The following is a 22,067-nucleotide window of genomic DNA, read 5'->3' as shown; positions in this document are numbered from 1 at the left end:
TGCTTAATGACTGAGCCACCCAGGCACCCCTTGGCTGCTTTTTCTGAATCAGACATGGCACTTTAGGGAAGGCAAAGTTGGTGTCTCTTATTTTGGGGCTCACAAAAGAGAATGAAGTCATATCCATTTATCAGCCAAAAAACAAAGCAAAATCCCTGCCGGGCCCCCAATTTCTCCAGCACCAAGACCCTGCTTTGTCCTGCCAGTCCTCCCAGCAAGCAGAGGCCTGTCTCTGTGCCCCATCCCGGGACCCACACCTGTCTCGTCACCAGACTTCTCGTCACTGACTCCCTGACAGGTAGATCACCACCTGTCAGGCTTCGGCCAAGCTTGCTGGATCCACTCCAAGGCCTCTGTTCCTGTGTGTTCTCCGGGAACACTCCTCCCCCAGGGTCTGTGAGGCCTATTCCCTCTGGGCTCAGCTGGCCCTCATTCTAGAGACTTCCCTATCCAGCAGAGTCCCCCAGCCCCTCCACCTGGCTGCATCTTCTCAACCTTCTTCAGCGTAGCATGTATCAGCACCTGACACGTTAGACATGTATTTCTTGGCGTACTATTTGTCCCCCCCATCCCCACTGCGGTAGAAGCATCACGAGAGCAGAGACTCTATTTATTGCTGAACCCTAATATGTAAACTAGTACTTGGTACATTGCGGATGCTCAAAAATGAAGAAAAAAGCAAGCAAGGGTGGGAGGGAGGAACCCACCCCCTAGGCCACACAGATAAGCATTCTTCTATCCATATCTCCATAAAGAAGGGGAAAAGAGTGAGGTCTGCTGAGAATCTCCATCATAAAGATCACTCGCAAACCCCAGGAGGAGATCCTTACTGCAAATCTAGCCAGTCCTTTCTTCTTTAGAAATGAAATAACAGAGGATTTTTCTCCAGTCATTCCTGGGAAGTTAACACCAAACAGACAAAAACATTCACAGTTGGCTGATAACTTTCAGGATCTAGCTTTGCATGGTTTTCCTCCACCTTCTCCTCGTCCCATAAGCCCCCTCAGTGCCCCAGCAGCTCCTGACCGGCCCACAGTCCCACAGCATCCTCTGCCCAGGCACCAGACCCTGGCAAAGCCAGGAGGCAGCTGGTTCCTCGCAGCCGCTCCTGCCTATCTCCTCCTCTTGGGTGGCAAGGCCACGGTCTCCAGCCCCAAGTAGTGCGGACAAGCACAGCTTCTCAGACAACTTAGGTACATTGCTGCTCTGGCCCAGCACTCTGGGAGCCTGGTGCATGCTGCTTGGTGCTCAAGGCATCTGACCCAAAACTCTCCCCTTAAAAAAAAAAAATCAGCCAACACCCATTACAGGACAGCTGCTGATTTCCAAATTTAGTCCCCATGCCTCCTCTGTGATCTGTGACCCACAGAAAAGCCAGAGGCCCGATCCCTATTATGACATTTGCTGTGGCTCTAAATGGGGAACTGAGATGAATTGGGAACTGGTTTTATTACCTGCCACTTAGCCCAGTCAAAGCCAGGGGGGCTCGACTTCTCATTAAACAGATGCTTAAAAAGGGACTTTGGAAAGACCAGCATACCTGCTGGGAATTAGGGCAGATTCATGGTATCTTAGTGTTGGGGAAGGAATTATCAGGAACAGCAAATGGATGTCAGTTCACATGTCCACCCCGATCAAGTGGTAGTGGCAGACTAAGGCACTATGTTGGGAAGGCTTCTGTGTCTGAGCCCATGCTGACCAGTGCTAGGATCAATTAGTGATGTCTGCCACGAGCCAAGGATGGGGAGATCACACATCTGACCCATACATGTGGCTAGAAGGAAAGGGGAGTGTTGCTTGGTCATGGCTCTTGGACTCTTTTTATCTCCATGGCTCACCTGCCAGACAAATGTCCCCCAAGTTCTGAGCAATTCCCAGTGAGGCTAACTAAAACGCCACCCCTTTCTGTCCTCCTCCAGAGAACACATCAGAAGGCAAGTTAGCGAAAGAACCATGAATCTGCCCTAATTTACGGAAAAAGGTAAACCTTCTGCAGAAGTCGGCATTTTCATACTGCTAACAAATTACATGCATCCTGTCTCGCAGTGGATCATACGTCGAAACGTGGCAAATGGGAAGCACGACTCTCAGACGCCCTCCTGCCTGGCACAGCTGCGACGAGCCAGGCGCGGCCTCCCGAGCAGCTCGGGTGCACTCGGCCAGCAGCCCAGGCCCAGCTCAGGGCTCCTCAAAAGCCAGACAACCCCCCCCCCACCCCCGGGCACGCGGGGCTGGTGGGTCAGAGAAACACGAGAGCCCACAGGCCCTTTGGGGCTGGGCCCCAGCTCCGGTCACTGAGGCCCCGTAGCTCGGATCACCGTGGACGTTCCCACTACATGGCGTCAAAGGCCAGGGCCTGGCCGTCCTGGATCCAACCAGCTTCCTTTGACCTCCAACCCTGGAACATCAGAGCAATGGCCTTACCTGTGGTAAGTCTGAGTCATAAGCAGGACCAGGGCCTGGGTTCAATCTCCAGTGGGGAGAGATTTGCTTTCCCATCCCTGGGGTCTTCATGTTGCCAGGGCGCTGACCCTCTTAAGGAAATCAGGCCACCAGGCGAGGCTGACCCCCTGGTCAGCCCCAGCAGTATGAAGGCGTGTTGGTTTCCTGCTGTAACAGGATAATCACAAACTCGGTGGCTTCAAACGAGGGACATGTATTGGCTCATAGTTCTGGAGGCCAGAAGGTGGAATCAGAATCGCTAAGCCCAAACCAAGGGGTCAGCAGGGCTATGCTCCCTCCGGAGGCTCTTGGGGAGGATCTGATCTTAGACTGTCCCAGCTTCTAGGGGATGTCAGCATTCCTTGGCTTGTGACTACATCACTCCAATCTTCAAGGCCTGCACCTTCAAACCTCTCAGCCCATTCTCCCACTATGAGGGTCAAATCTCCCTCAGCCTCTCTCTTGAAAGGATACGTATGGACAGTGCCCCTGGCGGTTCCCAGATGTGTCTCTTGCTTCACCAGTGCTTGGACTGAATAGACCCAAGAATACCCTTTCTTGCAGCCTCCCACCACCCTCCAACCTTTTGTCCAGTCACAACCTTTGGACCCATCTTCTCGGCCATCCTCTGGCTCTGGGACCAGCCAACACTGTATTTTGAGCGTAGCTCCTTATTACCAATTAACCATGCACTCCCAGATTGGTCAGAATCATCCCAGCGAGGCGGAGGCCGCCATCAACCACCTGGTCAACATGCATCTTCGGGCCTCCTACACCTACCTCTCTCTGGGCTTCTATTTCGACTGTGACGATCTGGCTCTGGAGGGCATGGGCCACTTCTTCTGAGAGTTGACTGAGAAGCACAAGGGCCCTGAGCGTCTCCTGAAGATGCAAAACCAGCATGGCAGCCACACCCTCTTTCAAGACATGCAGGAGTCACCCCAAGATGAGTGGGGTCAAACCCTGGATGCCAGGGAAGCTGCCATGATCCTGAAGAAGAACCTGAACGAGGTAGGTCTGCAGGCCCTGGGTTCTGCCCGCATAGACCCCCATGCCTGGACTTCCTGGGGAAGCACTTCCTGGATGAGGAGGTGAAACTCATCAAGAAGATGGGAGACCAGACCACCTGAATCACCTCTGCAGGCCGGCTGGCTGGCCCCCAAGCTGGGCTGGGTGAGTAGCTCTTTGAAAGGCTCCCCCTCTAGCACCACTAGGAGCCTCTGGAGCCCAGCAGTCTTTGAGGGGTCCCTCCGGCATCCCCCTGGTGCCAGGGCCTGTACCTGAGCCTCTCCCTGCAGCCACCAGGCAGCTTTTTAAGCCCCCTGGAGCCCTTGAGCAAGCCCTGGACCACATGGATACAATCAAGCTTTCTGCGCGAGCATGCGGGCGCGAGCATGACGCAGGCGCACGCGCGCACACACACACACACACACACACACACAAAATGATACACATGGCTTCATTTAGACCCCACCCGGTAATCCAGGATAACCTCTCCATCTCAAAATCCTTAATTTAATCACATCTGCAAAGACCCTTTTTCCTTATAAGGTACTGTTTACAGGTTCCAAGGATGGAGACCTGATATTTTGGGGGAGGAAGTGGGGGGGAGGCGGCATTATTCTGCCTACCACAGAAGGTAAAACCAAGTGTCACTTTACTTCAGTGTAAAACATAAAATTATTTTCCCTTGATAAGAAACCTCAGACAGATGGGGAAGCATTTTTTGGCAAGGAGGAACCTCAATTTGGATCACAAAGTCAAGCATCTTTTCTTCTCCTTTAAAAAGCCAGTTCTGGAGAGAACTGGAAACAAAGGAGGAACGATATCCTCGTATCACCACCAAATGGGCAGCAGGACTGGGGCACAGGGAAGGGAAGGGATTGGAAGGGGCAAAAGACCCTCAGGTCAGGATTTTCACAGATGCTCTGTCTGCATCTGGAAGTCGTGTTATTTCCAACTACAGCATATTTGTCTCAGGTAACGCAAGCGGTCATCATAATGGCGATCATACACTCTGATCTCAGAGCCGCCACGGTAACCGCAGCGAGGGCATCACCCCTGCCGTGGGCACTCTGGACCAGAAGGCAGGGTTCTAGCGAATGACTCAGGGAGAGCCCTTTAACCCTCTCTCTGGGTTTCAGTATTTTTTGTTATAAAGTTAATAGTAATAATATGGGCCCTCTACTTATCTTGTGTAAAGCGCTCTCATTTACTGAATGTCTCAACAACACAAGGGGTATCCTCCCCATTCCTACAGGAAACTGAGGGCAGGGGAGAGCAAACTGCCTGAGCCAGGTCACCCATGTGGTGCAGCCAGGATTGCACAGGGGCCCCCCCCTCCCCACCCCCTGACACTGAATGCCATGATACAAGGAGAGGATGCATCCCTATTCCCCTCGAAGGATAGTGCAGCGCCTTGGAAACTCTTTAGAAAAAGCTGGTGGAGTGGGCTCCTCTTGCTGCAGCCTTGGGAGGAAAGTGAGCTGGGGAGAGGTCTCGGAAGAAAGAAGAAATCTTCTAGGAGCTTCCCAAAGCAGATCCCTCCCAGCCTCCAGAGAAGGCTGGGAGGAAAAATGAGATCATACCTATAAAATACTCTGCCTTCCGGGAAGAAGGATTACGTGTAGATGGTGAGCACGCACGCCTGAGGCCCGAGGGCTAGGCTGTGCACAGATTCAGAAACCAGGGCCTGTGGGATTATCTAGCCCTGCAGCAATGCTAACTGACTGAGCAAGGCTCCAGTGCCCGGCAGATGTGAATGCATCTTCCTCCCTAAATAGCTGATTCACTCCTAGGGAATAACTTAGGCAGTGAGAAGAATGAGGCTCAGTGTTTTCTATTGTTGTGAATTATTATTATTGCTTAGATTAAATCTGTCCAAACCCATCACAACAGAATGAAACTGATTGGCCAATGCTTATTACAGAATTATTAGTAGAAATTTAATAGCTAAATGAGGGTGTAAAGCTCCTAGATCTTGTTTAGATAAGCAATGGCTTCCCAACACCCATTACCTGGGAGTTGTGGGTAAATCCAAACCGATGGCACACTGGGCCTGCATTAACAGTACCTGCCACCAAGGCCCTAGACTCTCTTTTAGTTCCACTGACATCAGAACATCACAAGAACAAAGATGGGAAGCATTCACATTCTCTAGAGAGTTGACTGTCTTCATACCAATGGTCACATTCTAGAATTTAATAATCCCCTCAGAATACATTCTGGCTGGGAAGCCACATAAAGAAATAGCTGCTATTCTGCTATTTGGAGGGAATATTTCAACAAAAGTGAGCTTATCCCCTTTCTCCTTCTTGCTGAAATGGGACTGAGAGCAGACTGTACAAAACACAGTCCCTTTGCAGACCCGTGCGCTGTCCTATCCAATTAATTGCAGATCAACAACAAATCTCCAAACACAAACTTCAAAAAAGACAATGAATTGTAAATCCATTACAACCCAAATAAATGGGAGCCTAACCCTCCTCAGAGTTGAAAGGCTGGAGGAGGAGTAAAGCTGAGGTCTAAAGATTTAGCTCTGGTATTCTGGTGCCCTTGAGGATGAGGCGGGAGAAAATGTTAAGGTTTGGCTACTCCAATTTCTCCAAATTCTACTCCAAAAGTATCTACATCTCCAAACCACCAATTCCCCTTCCTTTTTTTTTTTTTTATTACTTTTTATTGTGAAATGATTATAGACCCACAGGAAGTTGCAAAAATAGTACAGAAAGATCCCACATAGCCCATCACCTAGCTTCCCCCAATGATGACATCTCACATAACCACAGTACCTGATCAAAAGCAGAAAATGGATTGGCATGCTCTTACTCAGATTTCACCAGAAAGCCCAATCCCCTTCTGCATGTGGCCATTTGTCCATTTTTAGCTGCCCAGCATTCATTCCCTAACAGCAATTTGATTTCCTGTAGGGGAATCATCTTTCTTCTATCGTACATAGTATAAATGGGAGGATAATTTTAGGTGCTGACCTTCCAAAAGGAAGCCAAAGTGACCTCTCTCCCACTCCACACTCAGAAACAAACAAGGGGACTGAGGGCACCTTAACCACTCAGTTCCACTACAAGATGTTAACGATGCGGTCAGCTTGCTACATCATAGAACAAAATCATATTCCCTGCCATTTCGCAAACCAGCACTCTCCTCCCCAGTCCCATTACATTCTGAGTGACCTCCACATCCTTCTGTCAATTAGCTTCTGCCTGGTGGGCAAGAATCCGTTTCTGTTGCTTGTAATCACAAATGCCTGGGCTGGGATCATGCCCATTCATTCAAGAAGATGCTGGGGCACCTGGGTGGCTTGGTCGGTTAATCATCCGACTCTGGATCTCAGCTCAGGTTTTGATCTCAGGGTCGTGAGTTCAAGCCCCATGCTGGGCTCCACACTGGGCATGGAGCCTACAAAAAAACAAAAACAAAAACAAACACAAACCAAAAAAAACCCAAAAAACAATCCCACTACACCTTGACATGGACCGGGGGCTCAGCAGCAGCATCTGCCCCTACCCCACATTCCTGGCCCATCTGAGTTTACTGAAAACTATGGCAGATAGTCTCAGCACCCTGACTACAACCCCCCTCAAGAGCCTGCCTTTTACTTCTCTGCCTGAGGGTTTCCTCCAGCACCACAGAAGTGTGCTTGGGCCCGAGCAGGTACACTTGAAATCAGGGGGAGAGTGAACACCCTTGGAGACAAGCACAACCGGTGAATGGAGGATAGGGGGTCCGTGAGTAGATGTCCCCATCCCTGGATCTCCACGGGGAGCAATTCTGAGGCATGTCCCAGTCAGTTTCTCAGAGCATCCCCAGCCGGGTGACGCTCCAGGCGCCCACAGCAGAAATCGCTCAGTGTCACACCCGTCTTCGGAAAACTCACCTTTCCTTCACGCTTTCCCACTTGCTCCCATAGGCTTCCTGGAATCACCTCCCAGATAAACTACCTGCCCATCAAGTCCTTGGCTCAGAGTCGGCTTTGGGTCAACCTGAACTTGAGACTAAAACACAGAAAAGACTTTCAGAGCCCACCTAAAAGAAAGAAGAGCGAGTGTGCCGGAGCTTTGTGGCTTATTTGGGGGAAGGCGGCGTGGACATTAAGCACCTGTGGCTAGTGCCACAGGCAGAAATGGTAATATTTCACATATATTGGGTTAAATAAAATAAAGTATTAATATTACTTTCACCTGTTTCATTTTACATTGATGAATAGGTCTACTAGAAAATTTAACATTACATGCGTGGCTCAAATATATTTCTATCAAACGGTGCTGGTGGAAGGAACATGTCAGGTAGCAGTCGGGATGTTATTGCTACCATCACTGATGCTGTTAGCATGAGAAAATGAATGGACCAGACTACTGCGAAGAGTGCCACAATTATTTATATGTCTATCTGAGGAACTCCTAGGGTAACAGTAACTCACGGATAAAAATGTTTTTACCCAGTGCAAGGAGTGGGGAGAGGTACTTTCCTATGCTGACCATGGCTTTGTCAATCGGTCAAACTCTTCTGTAAAGCGGTATGTTCATCCTCCCCGTCAATACAGGGGATTAATTCCATCATCAGGAATCTAAACTATGGGATTAATCCTAACTCAGGAAAATGATATGCACAAAGATGTTCACCTCATTGGTATTTATCACTGTATTTATAACCTAAGTGACCAATAAAAAAGGGGAATGATAAAATGTAAAAAGATAGATTTACTTGGATTGAAAAGCTTGTAATCCTTAAATATGATGGTTAAAATGATTACATATACATATAATGATGCCACACTATGTGAAAGCAAAGACATAAAATTGTATCCACAGCATGATAAATTTGTGAAATGGACAGACAGCAAATATGCTAAGATTTGTGTAAACAGTGGTTATTTTGGGGGTGTAAGGGCGATTTCATGTTTTTCTCTATTTCCTGAGTTAGTGTTATGGGCATTTGCTATTTTGTTAACAAAGAAAACAACCTTCTTTCACACATGAGCCATTGCAAGTATGTGCTTGTTTGCAAAGGACACATCATTCTATAGTAACCTTCCATTTTGTCACATTTATATTACAAAATCTATCTTTTCCTGTGACAAGAAGGAACAAAGGTACATCCAACCCAAGCTACTTCTGAAACAGGGAGGTCAAGAGAAGAAGCACATCGTCTATGGGGCCGGCATACCATAAGCAAGAAGAGCGAGAGACACCTGCCCACGGCAGTGAGGTGTCTTCGTGACCGACAAAAAAAGCGGGGGGGGGGGGGGGCCAAGGAGGCTGGAGGCAGGGATGAGTGGACTTCAGAAAAGCTACCGATGTGGCCTCTACAGAATCTTCCCTGAAAAATGAATCCAAATGGGCTTGACTGTGCATGCCATCAGCCCCCAACATTCGCAAGGCGCTAAGCTTTATTTACAGGGGCTTATCTTTGATGCCATTCATGGAGCTTCAGCAAGTCCGGCACGTGAGCCAAGAAGGTGCTTGGATGAGGACAGCACAGACCCCGGTGGGATGGAAACACTCACAGAGAGATAGCAAACAACAGAACTCATGATAAAATGCAGTGTCTTTCCTCACGCGGGGGCCCCCCGTTAGCGGGCAGGCTATGGAGAGGTTGGAGGGAGGCCTACAGAACGTGTTCACATCTTTATTAACCATCTGGAAAAAGATGGAAGTAGGACATTAATTCATAAGGAATGAGTCCGCAAGGGCCAGAGGACTAGACGGGTACCAGCGAAGGATGGTGAGGGGCGGAGTCAGGACAGGAGGAGGATGCATGACGGCGCTTGCTCAGGGCACAGCAAATGAGATGCTCCCCTCTTGGCCACAACACCTAGGGGGTGCTCCAAACTCAGTGATCAAGAGAAATAAGACTGCCAAGTAAGAGTGTAAAGAAAATCAACATTAATGTAAAAACCTATTGATTGTTTTTAACCTTGATTACTGGGGCTTTCTGGCACCTTCTTACGTTTTGTGCCCAAGGCTGCACTCACTTCTTTGTAATCCTGAAAGACACTCAGGAAAGGGAAGGGGGTGGCGTGAATGACACTGTATGCCCGCAAAGCCAGCTGGAGAGCACAGGGTTGAAAGAACAGAGCAGGCGCCGAGCGGCGCAAGGCCTGGCTATCGCAGAAGGGGGACTGAGGACCAGCGAGGAGCTGTAAGTGGCTCTGGGGTGGTGGCCAGGGGAAGCACGGTGGGCAGGTCGTTAGCAGAGAGATGGCAGCGACTTGGAGGCAGCTCACAGAACCAGGGGAAGCGGTCCATATGGGAAGCCTGACTGGATTTGGAAATACAAGGGAAAACGTGACCCCACTGAGGAAAAGCAAACAAGATGATGTGGAGGGGAGCCAGGGAGAGAGAAGAGACAAGGTGCCTCGGCTGGGGTCCCTGCTAAAAGCTGGCATAGGCTTTAACCACAAGATGCTGGATGAGGGGAAAGACCGCGATGGTGTATGTTCTCAAGAGGAACAGGAATTCCAATGCGGGGCCCTGAAGTTTTCCGATTCACCCCATCCCTTAATTGCCCAAGTATTCCCTAAAACTCTTAAAGATTTATGAGACAAGGAGGCCAGATTTTAAGCTCATAGAGAAGCAAAATGTTATGGTGGGAGGAACACAGCATCCAGAATCAAGACACCAGGTTCTAGCCTGGCTCTGCCCCAACCAACAGTGTTCTCCAAGAAGTCATTTGATCTCTCTCCAAATGTCTCCAACTCTGTATCAAAAACGGGGGGGCGGTGGGGAGGAAGGACTTAAAACCACTTGTCTCTCACTCTATCACCATGTTCATCTAATAGTTACTAAGTGTTCATATGAACAGGGAACAAACATGGAAACTGGAAATTGGATGTTGCAGTGAGGCGACCCATGGGCTGGACAACCGAAAGCATGGAATCCAGTCCCACAAGCACACACTAAAAGGCTTCAGGATTTAGAGAGGGGAATACAGAGTTGGCTAGAATGATCTGGAACTCCTCTGGTCTGAGAACTCTAGGATTGGGAGCTCCCCTCAAGGCAGCCTTGGCGGACAGAGCTCAACGGCAGAGCGTGTGAATCACTGGACTTATTCTTCCAGAGAGGAGAATGAGGTCTCAATGTTCAGTTCCTTGAGGTTCACTCCTCACTCCTCTATGCCCCTCCAGCCACATTCCCAGCCCAGTGCTGGCCACCTTGCAGTCACTAAGCCCTCTTCAGAATCCACTGAGAAAAGGAGAGACACACGGCACAGAGGTGATGTGGTGTCAAACTCTGCTCCGAAGAATGATCCAAGGGGTCTGGCTACTGTTTTAAGTGTATTATAACCAAGGGGCCAAGAAGGACTCATCCTACCATTTACCCCTGATCTTCCCAGGGTGCCCATCTACAGAGCTTCATATGCAAGAAACAGTGGCAGAGGGGAACCAAGCCTCAGGTGGTTAATCACTGAGCCAGCAGCCAAACTACCCCATGGACAGCTCTGGTAAACCTTAGATGCCCAACAGAGCTTCCTCTCTACCCTCTGTGAACTGGAGTAGGCCTTGGCTACCGCACCTACCTGATAGCAGTCAGAAGTAGGTGGAGCAGGAAGATATATAAGAGAAGGTGACAAAAAATAAATTCCTGACCCATTAGGAACAGGAATCCTGACCACTAGTAAAACATGGCCCTATAATGAACGTCACGTCCAGGCCTCTCTCTCCAACCAGATTAAAAACTCCTCTACCTTGGGATAGGCTGGAAAGGAAAAGACGAGATAGGAATCCCCACCCACCAGCGTAAGGACCTGCCCAGGGCCACTGTGCCGGCTTCAGGACATGGTCTGCCCGGGTCCTGTGCAAGAGAATTATTGATGGTACAGGGACAAGATGCGAACAGAAGCAGCAGGAGCTGTTCTTGGGGATGCCCCCTGAGGAAGAGGCATTTGAGAAGATGTTTCTAACTCCTTGTGAGCTGCTAGGCTGAATTAAGCATCTCTATTTAGTTATACTAAAAAACAAACAAAAACATACAACTTTCTATACATAGCCCACCTGGGAAGAACAAAGCAAAAAAGGGGGGGCCTGGGATTAAGGATCGTCTTAAAGGCTCTCAGAAGAATCTACCACCCCCTAACACTTCCCCAGGAAGACTCCTACCAACTGCTGCATTTCAAGCAGCATCTTCCTATTGGCTGAGGAATATCCCCACCCTGGGCTGAGGATCACCTTCCAGAATCCCAGAGCCCTTCGAAGCCTGTCTATACTAGTTCGAAGGCCTGGGGCACAAAGAGATAGCCACCTTCCAGGCACAGTTGATGGAGGGCATTCTGATGCTTCTGAGCGTTATCTCCCATGGCCTTTGCTGATGATACTAAAACCAACAGCTAGCTACCTACCAGTAAGTATCTACTGGGGACAGACTACGAACATTATGGACATCAGTACATTCATGACAAACCTAGGTTATAGATATTATAACTCCATTTTATAGATAAGGAACACTGAGGCTCAGAGAGGTTAAGCAATGTGATGGTTCGTTTTATGTGTCCACTTGGCGAGGCTATAGTATCTACCTATTTAATCAAACCTTAATCTAAGGGGCACCTGGGTGGCTCAGTCGGTTGAGCACCTGCCTTTGGCTCAGGTCATGATCTCAGGGTCCTGGGATAGAGCCCCGTGTCATCGTCAGGCTCCTTGCTCAGTGGGGAGTCTGCTTCTCCCTCTCCCCACCCTGCTCATGCCCATGAGGACACTCTCTCTTTCCCACATGAATAAGGTAAAAATCTTTAAAAAAAAAAAAAAAAAAACACCTTAATCTAGGTGTTGCTGTGGAAGTATTTCATAGATGCTGTTAACATCTACAATCAGTTGACTTTAAGTAAAGGAGATTCTTTGATAGTGGGTGGGCCTCGTCCAATCAGTTGAAAGTCTCCAAGATTAAAAAAAACCCAAGGTTTCTCAAAGAAGAAACTCTGCTTCAAGACTGTGGCATAAACTCCTGCCCGAGTTTCCAGCCCACCAGCCTGCTCTACAGATTTCAGACTTGCCAGCCCCCACTATCACATGAGCCAATTCCTTGAAATAAATCTCTTTATAAATACACACACACACATACACACAAATGTATATATATACATCCTATCGGTGTGAGGAGGCAGATAGAGCGTGATTTTCCTGATTCGACACAGTGGTGAGAAGATGGGACAGCCTCAACACTGCCCATGGACTGAAGAAGCAGAAAGACATTAGACTGTACAAAGATAGAAACCTCTTTCCTTCTTTGCCTCAAAAGCCCATCTACCCATGCCACTCTTTGACTCACGATAAAACCACTGGGAGGGATATCGGAGGGGACAGTGCCTTTCAGATGGCACAAGTCTTCAGTGGCCAGGCCATAAGTATTCTCCACAAGAAGGTGAGGGATACAGGCATATGGAAATCCACCCACAGCCTCCCTGCCCCAAAGAGCTCCTACCATAACTCAAGACAGTGGGCTCCAGCCCCTTTGAGAGCCACAGTGCAGGAGACTAGATGCATCCCAGAGGTCCTGGTTGGAGCGCCATGGCCTGGACTCCATTCCATGGGACAGCAGTGGACAATTCTAGACGACAGACATACTTCCTACATACTTGGCTGCTGACTGAGGTTTGCTGTGCTACTGAATTTCCTCTCCAGTCTAGCCTTCCTAGGGCAATAGCCTCTCTGCTCCCCCGACTAGCCTAGCCACACCTGCTTTGCCTCCAGCCACAGGGCTAATCCTGGGGCACAGAATGCCACTTTCCAGAATATCTTAGCTACAAATAACACGAATTTAAAATTGCTGGCTTCAACATGACAAGATTTGGTGAGAGGAATATTCTTGGCACATAGCCATCTTCGTTCAGTGCTGGAAGATGATGACGTTTTGCTCTGTGCCTGGATGTTTAGTAGTGATGCGGCGGATTCCTTCCAGCTCCGACCGCACTAAGTTGTGTTTTATGCATCAAAGGTATTTCTTTGAAATCCATTCTACTGTTTCTAATGAAGATGTGCATTTCCTCAGAGCAAGGTCTGTCTTCCCTGCTGCAATCTGAGATCATGTCTTCATAATGTTTGCTCACTTGTTCCCGCCTTAACATTCTTCTGTGAGCACGAGGGTTATGGCTGCTGGTCTCCCACTTTGTTGTCAGCACAATGTTTTGACTTTTTGGTGAGTTGCCCTTGACGGTCTCATGCTGGTGCCACTAGCCAGCTATCAACACTGAAATTCAACTGCTTCGAATTGTGTGTGTCTGTTGTGTGTGTTGTATGTGTTGTGTGTGTGTGTGTGTGTGTGTGTGTGTGTGAGCTCACTGCCCTCTTCCAGCCCTATCTCAGCCTGCGCCCCTGCTTCACCCGGTCATCTCATCATTCCCGAGGCCAGCTCTGTGCAGCGAGCTCAAGGAAAGCAACTGGCTACGTCACAGAGGATAAGGTATTCCTAAACAGCTCCTGGGCCTTGGCAGGGAGGGGAAAGGAGAACACAGGGGACACGTCGGCCACCAAGAGGGGCTCGAGGCCAGAACCAAGGTGTCCGTTGTCTGCTCTCGTGCCCTCCTCTGTTCCAGGCGCTTGGCCTTGCTCTGCGTCTGCAGAGGGTGGTGACCGCACGGCCTGCTGGAACCCAGCTCCTTCTCACCTGACTTGGTGGCGAGCCCAGGGCCCTCTTCGTGGGTGGACATCTCAATAGACGTGAGCCAAGACAAGACTGTGCAAGGGGCTCCAATGACTAAGGCTTCATTCACCTTCCCAAATGACTGGGAAGGATCATCCTCAATAATTCAAGCTGAGCTACACTGAGAGAGAGAACGCGTGTTCTGGTGAGGCCGCAGACAGGATTATCGCTGCAGCTCCCCCACTGTACACTCGGCATTGCCGAGTCCAGGCCACGGCCGTGGCTCCCCCAGGTGCTCCTGAGCGTCAGAAATCACTGACGTCTCGGGAATGTCCACCCAGGATGAGCAGAATATTCCAGGAGGGGCCCCTGACTGCGCCTTTGAGCCACAGAGGGCTGGACTCAGGAGGTGGCCCAACCAGTTGGCTCATCCTACATCATGGAATCATGGAATCATGGAAACGGAGGGTCAGAGAGAGCAGAGACGGCCCCAGGCCACACAGCCATTCCGCAGCGGAGGCCGGAGGGGAACCTGCCCCTCCTTATCCCAGGTGTGATGCTCTTTCCGCCAGCCCTGACGCACCACTGCTTCCCAGGGTCTGAACTTCTCTTTCTATAGAATGAGAGCACGGCTGTATCTTTCCCCTGTGCCTCCCACCGAAGTGGAATAAAAATAACTTTGTAAAACAGTCTAAGTTCATCAAAAGGAAGGGACCTCAGGAGTGGAAATGCACGAGCGGACACACCCCGGGGAGGCACTGCCTTTCTCCCACCTATGAGATCCCTAAAAAATGCCAGGGGCCGCCTTCTGAGCACGGACCATGTGTGAGTCGCTGCACTGAGTGCTCCCCACAGGTGACCCCAGGGGATGCTCTCAAAACTCCTCTCAAGCCGGCACGATTCTTTCACATCTGCAAACGAAGACAACTGAAGGGCCGAGAGTCTAGGTGACTGGCCCAAGACACAAAGCGCCAAGTCGACGACTCCGGCTCCCGTCTTAGGCCACAGCCCGTGCCCCCATCAGTGCCTCCCGCTGCCCGTCTCCCTCTACCAGCATTTGCTGGTGTGCGTGCAGCTGCCCCTTGAATAATGCCAGGGTTGGGGTACCGGCCCCCACACAGGTGAAAATCCACTCACAACCTCTGACTCCCCCAAAACTTAACTACTAATAACCTACTGTTGACTAGCATTCTTACCGATTATATAAGCAGTCGATTAACACATATTTTGTATGTACAGTCTCACAATGACGTAAGCCAAAGAAAAGAAAATGTTATTAAGAAAATCATAAGGAAAGGGGGCCCCTGGGTGGCTCATGAGGCCAGTTAAGCGTCTGCCTTCGGCTCAGGTCACGATCTCAGGGTCCTGGGATGGAGCCCCATGTCGGGCTCCCTGCTCAGCAAGGAGTCTGCTTCTCCTTCTCCCTCTGCTCCTCCCTACCCCCCGCTTATGCGCTCTCTCTCTCTCAAATAAATAAAAAAATCTTCAAAAAAAAAAAAAAAATCGTAAGGAAGAGAAAACACGCTAACAGCACCGAGAACCATATGCATGTGAGTGGACTAGCTCAGTTCAAACCTGCCTTGTTCAAGGGTGACCTGCATGCGCATACGATTAAGGATTCTGCTGTTCAGATTACATATTTCACTGGAGCCCGTCCCGGCTTCCACACTGGTTTCTGCTCACGGAGGAGCCGGACCCTCAAGGCCTTTGAAATGCCCCGCAGTGGGTGATCCATAATTGCTGATTGATGCGTGGCCATGGCTGCCGCAGACAGAAGGTTAAGTCGGCTTCTGCCAAGCCTCTCTATACCTGATGCTTCCTGAACAAAGCCAAGCCGAACAGCATGCACCGAGGGAGCTGAGAGGAGTGGAGACGCAGAGGAGCAGGGCCCGGGTCTTTCTTACGCTCATTCGCATTTTAGAAATATACCCTTGGCCCCCTTGCCATGTAGCCTCAGGGCAAATGGATTAAATTCTGAATTAACCAAATGAAATGGTATAATATACAAGCAACGTGAAAAGAAGAAAGCAAGGAAGAGAAATAAGCTTTGCGGAGTTGTGGAAAGCTAAAGAGATGGGCCCCGTGAACCGCATGGAAAGATGTTTTAGGAAACACTGCTGAGTGGGGAAGAAAGGTCAAGAACTGTATGGACTGTTCAAGATGATTTTCATTTAAATATATGTGTCACGTATGTATGTGGATCTAGATACTCAGGTACAGACTGATCTGTGTGTGCCCGTGTGTGTTTTCACATCCGCGCATTCACATGCGTTAGGCTAACACTGATAATTACTGAAGAATGGGATTACTGCTGACTCTTCTTCAGTAATTTCTAGAGCTTCTATGATGTAGTTACACTCCTTTTATAAAAATAAGTATATAAAATACAAAAACTAAATAAAGGTCCCCAGTTTCCAGACCCTTCGTTGGTCCAGAAGAGCTACTGAGGCGATGCAGCGGCCCGACCCGCACCAGAACTCTCCGAAAGCATCACAGGCTCCCCAGGGAAAGCCGGGAGGAGACCATAACCTGCTCCAAAAGCCCTCTCTGGCCTCCCTGGCCCAACCACGGCCCATCCCACATCTGCCAAGAGCAATCGCAGGGACAGGAGCCCAAGTCCATCCACTTGCAGATGGATGTGTCCAGTTGGGTAGGATGGATAAAGCCTACTGTGTGCAAAAACTTCTACAAGAACTGGTGAAATGAAAATATCACCTAACCTGAGACCGGACTCATGACTGAGTCCCAGGTGGCAGTGGGAGAGGCCAGACTGGAAGGGGTCAGAACCTGGGGATCTAACGGATCAACATGGTTGGGAGGGGCAAGCGACTGGGGAGCACCCCAAGAACAGACCAGTGGAGAGAGAAAGTGCCATCCTAGAGATGTGGTGGTGGGCAAGGAGGTGTAGGCTCAAGGGGCCAGCTATCATGGCATCAGGAGAATACCAGAGCACCCCATGGGAAGAGATCCCCACTGGTGGCACCAGCCCCCCATCTGACAGAGGGACTGACAGATCAGACATAGGGATTCCAATTAGAAAAAAGTGGCCAGACTCCAGGTTCTGTAAGATATACATCTCTTACATTCTGTGCCCGTTAAGGACAAAAACGTGTGCAGCTCTGCATCCCCCAGTGTCTAGACTTGTGCCTCCCACAGAGAAAAGATCTTCCATGGGACCTGCAGAATGCAAGATGTCCCCAGACATGCTCCTGCCATTCAGAGAAGCCAAGTATGAGTTAGAAAGTAAGAGCTACCGTGCCTACCTGCCAGTTCAGCCTACCCTGGGCTCAGCCTACCCACAGCACAAAAGAAAGTTCACGGGGACGCTTGGGTGGCTCAGTCTGCCTCCGGCTCAGGTCATGATCTCAGGGTCCTGGGATCGAGTCCCACATCAGGATCCCTGCTCAGCGGGGAGTCTGCCTCTCCCTCTGTCCCTCCTCCCTGCTTCTCTCGCTCTCTCTCTCTCTCTCAAATGAATAAAATATTTTTAAAATAAAAATACATTAAAAAAAAAGAAAGTTCACGGCCTATCTCCCTCAACCTCTGACCCTTCATGACTCAGGCCTGGTGATCTCAGAGGAAACACTGATTTGTACAGTGGATGCTCTTCTCCACCCTCCCTATTCCACGCTCCGTCTGATCCACCCTGTTCTCCTACTCCAACCCAACCGACAGAATTGCAGAACGGTACAACCAGAAGGGACCTTGAAAGCCACTTAATTTAAATCCTATTATGGAGGACAAAGTGAAACTCGTAAGATGTCCGAAGATAAATCAGAGCACGGCCAGGGCTAATGCCCAGATTTCTGAACCATTCCAGGACACTTCCCCAAACGGAAATTGCAGGGGTCAGAACATACACATGGATGTCCCTCATCCAAAGTTCGAGGCTTGCTAAGCCAAGTGCGGCTGGTAGACCAATGGGATCAGCCTCACCCGGAAGCTTCTGAGAACTGCAGACCCTCAGGGCCTACCTCGGACCTATCACGTCAGAATCTGCATTTTAACAAGATTCCTCAGTGTTGTACATGCACAGTAAAGTTTTAGATGCTCTGAACTCCAGAAATCCCCCTCTGATCCACCTGTACAGTGAAGCAAGAAGGAGCCCCTCCCTGTCTGTGCCCACCCCAACCCTCACTTTTCCCCAACCCGACAGAAAGCCTGGAAATGAATGGCAATAAAAAACAAAACAACAACAATGCTCCCATTTCATCAGCGAATGCTTCTCCCCTCATCCACTGGGAGCCTTTGTGAGGCACTTAAATCTCCCCGTTAAGCAAACAGCACGGCCGACCACACATGGAAGAACAGGTGGCAGATGACTGGTGAGGGCCCCAATGAGCGCAAGCGGGCCGGGTCATTAAACACTGCAGGTGGACAGGTGCGGCAGCCAGCCCCCAGCCTGAAGGGGGTGAAAACCAGGGGCTCAGCCAGCCACCTCGAGGAAGGAATGCGCACGCAGGAGGGGGCAGGGGGACCAGAACAGAAGAACAGTACCCCAGCCCCACCCTCCTCTCTTCGTCTTTCATCCTTAAGCCAGCCAATGCCTGACATGAAGCAAGTCACACATCTTTCCTGAAGGTCATAGAAGAAACAGGGACAATAATTCATGTGTCACAAGTTCACAGTGAAAATAAAATGAGAACACGTAGAGAAAGAGCCAGGCACAGTGCCTGACACATAGTGGGGGCCCAATAGAGAAGAGCTTTCTCTGCCACGTCTTCAATCCCTCCCATCTCTGAATGTCCCAAAGGGTTTGTGCTCTGTCGGAAGGAGGCTGGGGAGGGCCACTGAGACTCTGACTGGTCGGGAGAGCAACCTGGCCACTGGGATTTTTAAGAGACCCCCAGGTGATTCTAAAATGGGACGAAGGCTGCAAATCTCAGCCACCGAAAGACCTGTGGATTACACAGAGCTTATCTGAATGCAGTGGAAGTCCCGATATTTCTCCCCTTGCTACCTTAACTGAGTGATTACTACATGGCCAGGGACTAAGCAAATTGCTTTATATACATAATTTCACTTAATTCTCATCCACCCTGCATCATGAAGATTCCCCTTTTTATCTGTCCGCTGGGGAAATGGAAGCTCAGAACAGTTAATAAGTCTCGGTAAGTGTCATAGCTCCCAAGCGGCTGCCCCAGGACTCGACCCCCGGCCCATCTGACTCGAAGCTGTAATGAGCACTGGGAGAAGGCTAAGGAAGAAATCGTAGCGGCGTGAACACAAGAATAAGCCACACGAGTGGCCCAAGTCTGCACAGGCCATGGGTAAAGGAAGAGACGCTGAGGGAGACAGAGGGCCACATAAACACAGGGTGATCTCAGGGAAAGGAGTTCCATCCTAGTGTCTTCCTGTCTGGGGGCCACCATGGGGGTAGAGGGGAAGGAAGCCATGCATAGGAAGAGCTGTTAGCTGGTGGAGAATATGCCCATCTGTATCTTATTGGCAAATCAACAGGCATCAAAAGAAATATCCCAGATCACATGTCCCATCGTAGTAGTAACAAAACTGGGGGTGCTGGGGGTCCGGGGAGGAGCTCCAGGTTCCAGCCCTTTGGGTGCAGAGCCCAAGGTGGTCAGAGGACTTCTGTGCACCCCCCTGCATTAATAACGCTGCGTGAGCAAGCCCGACATGGTCAGGTGGCTGGGAGAGGCAAGCATTCACCAAACCCTCCTTCGATAACTGGGCACGATGCTACAGAAGGAAGGTGAATGGTGCTATAAAGCCCAGTCACGAGGGCACCCCTGCCGCGCCCCCTTCCCAGCTCTGGGTGGCCAGGGCAGGCCTCCTCGGGGGAGTGAAGGCTGAGCTGAACAGAAAGGAGGAGCCGGGACCCCGGGAAGCTGTGCCATGGGGACCATCTGAGGCAGAGGCCAGAAATTTCTGGAGCCCGGAATTTCTGGAGCACAGAACAAGACACACACAACTTTCCACCACACAGGAGGACTGCGGTGGAACCACATTGGGGTGGGGGGACCATGCAGAAGGGCCAAGGCCATTGGGGGGTGGGGGGGTGCTGGAACAGATGGATGGCAGCGTGCAAAGACAGAGGGAGACAGCTTCCAGAAGGACTGGGGTTGTACCAGAGCAGGCAAGGGCGGCGGGGTGGGGACTGGCAGGGGAGAGAAAGAATGAAGGACCCTTACATCCCTGGCTCACAGGGCAGTTCACGGACATACAAATGATGGGGGCAGGGGGTCACCCCGGAGCATGGTTGGGGGTACGTCAGCCAAGGCTGCAGCTTTTTACCTGGCTCGGCCATATCTCTGAACCTGAGCCAAGCCCTCAGGTGGAATCTAGAAACGGGGTTACTGCCAGAGTGCACCGTGCTGTTTCTGGGAGGTACTGTGCACTTGGAGAAGATGAGAAAGAGGGAGCAGGAGGGTGTGGGGGCAGGGATTAAAGGGCCAGGACTGGTGCCACAAAGGGCCCCATTAACCTGCAGTCGGATGTCTACCTGAGGCAGGATAAGCGGCTTATTAACTGATAAGAGGCAAGTACCCAATGTTCGCTTGGGGAGTTTGCCACTGGTTTGTGAGGAGGCAGGAGGCTCCCAGATGATGGAGGGAAGTAAAGACCCATCTGTCCCGGGCTTTCTGCAGCTTCTTAGGCTGGGACCCACCATGGCTCCCACCAGCCCTGGAGTAAAATGCACAACACTGACTAAGAGGACACAGCTTTGGAGTCCAACAGACCCGAGGACCCCACCAGGGCTGCCGGAATCCCAGCTTTCTCGTCGGTATAAACTGGGATGATGACGTCAACCCCAGAGGACTGCTGACTGTCAGAATAACAACAATGACTGTATAATTAGCTGCTGCTTGGTTGAGCAGTTAGTCTGCTCTGGGTACTGGATTCTAGGCTCTGGTTTCTGTTTTATGTAAATGATCACAGTTTCCTCAGTGAGTAAGCCAAGCTGTCAAGATTTTATGTAATGAACCCAGCATCTCCAGGCCAGCTAGGCTCTCAGAAACTGGTAGCGATTGGTATTCTCAGTGGGTGCTGACCCACGCATACTGCTGCCTGGCAAAGCTATCCGGCTGAACTACCAGCCTCAGAGTCTGACGCAGGGGGCTTTTGCTTCCCTGTGAGCCAGCCAGGTGGCTGAGGCTCAGGCAGGCTGGGGTGGGGGGATGCGAGGAGGGAAGAAATATCCCAGACAGCAGACACTGTCACTCTTGCTCAGACCTGCCTCAGACGTGTTGGGTGCCAGTCCATCTCCATGGGCTCCAAGTGGGGTGAACGTTGGCCACCTGGAGCCTTGAGCAGTCATCAGAGGAGGGCCGCAAGAAAGTCTGCTGATGCCCAGAGGGCCTGGAGACCCCAAGATGGCTCAGGACCCCACTCAGCTAAGGCAACTGCGAGGTGCAGAGGAATCCCAGGACTTGTACCCACCAAGGGCACGGCTGTGGCTATTCTTCCTTAGCTTGGGAACTTGGAGGGACGTGGGGACACCTGATGTCCTGGGAACAGACTTTGAAATTATTCTTTCAAAGCCTAGAGAGAAAGAGGACTGTCACACTACAACCTTCTACCTCGGCTGTTGCGTTCAGGCAGACCTGCCATCACTATGTGATCTCAGGCTAATCAGTTCATCTCTTCGATTGCCTTGTCAGGGTAACACCAATAATAGCTACTGTGTCGTGTTATTTTAAGTTTCCCCTATGAAAAGTGCCTGGCAGATAAAAAGCATTTTACTAATGGTCACTATTTATAATATGACCTGCTTCTTCACCTATAAGGAGCTCTTGGAAAGCTCTCCCATCTTCTGATTAATTTCTTAAGGTACTACATCCATCTACAGCAGGGGTCTGAAACTGTGGCCTGTGGGCCACATCTGGTCTGTTGCCCCTTTTTGTAAATAAAGTTTTATTGGAACACAGCCAAGCCCACTCATTTACATGTTGCCTAGGACTGTTTTCCTGCTACTAGAGCAGAGTTGAGTGATTGCAACAGAAACCAGATGGCCAGCAAACTCTAAAATACTTACTATTTGGGTTTTATGAAAAAGTTTGCCAATTTCTGATTACA

The 22,067-nt window shown here is 50.2% G+C and overlaps 1 protein-coding gene and 1 pseudogene across 6 annotated transcripts in view; one reads left to right on the top strand and one right to left on the bottom strand.

Annotated features, from left to right (window-relative positions):
* Positions 1 to 22,067, bottom strand: part of NTRK3 (neurotrophic receptor tyrosine kinase 3) — a 379,660-nt gene that overhangs the window by 204,137 nt on the left and 153,456 nt on the right. The window lies entirely within an intron of this gene.
* Positions 655 to 6,801, top strand: LOC116624194 (annotated as a pseudogene).

The sequence above is a fragment of the Phoca vitulina genome, unplaced genomic scaffold (genome assembly GCF_004348235.1).
Source record: "Phoca vitulina isolate PV1807 unplaced genomic scaffold, GSC_HSeal_1.0 scaffold65, whole genome shotgun sequence".
Classification (NCBI taxonomy): Eukaryota; Metazoa; Chordata; class Mammalia; order Carnivora; family Phocidae; genus Phoca; species Phoca vitulina.
The sequence above is the reverse complement of the archived record's forward strand: the minus strand, read 5'-3'. Positions and strand labels throughout refer to the sequence as shown.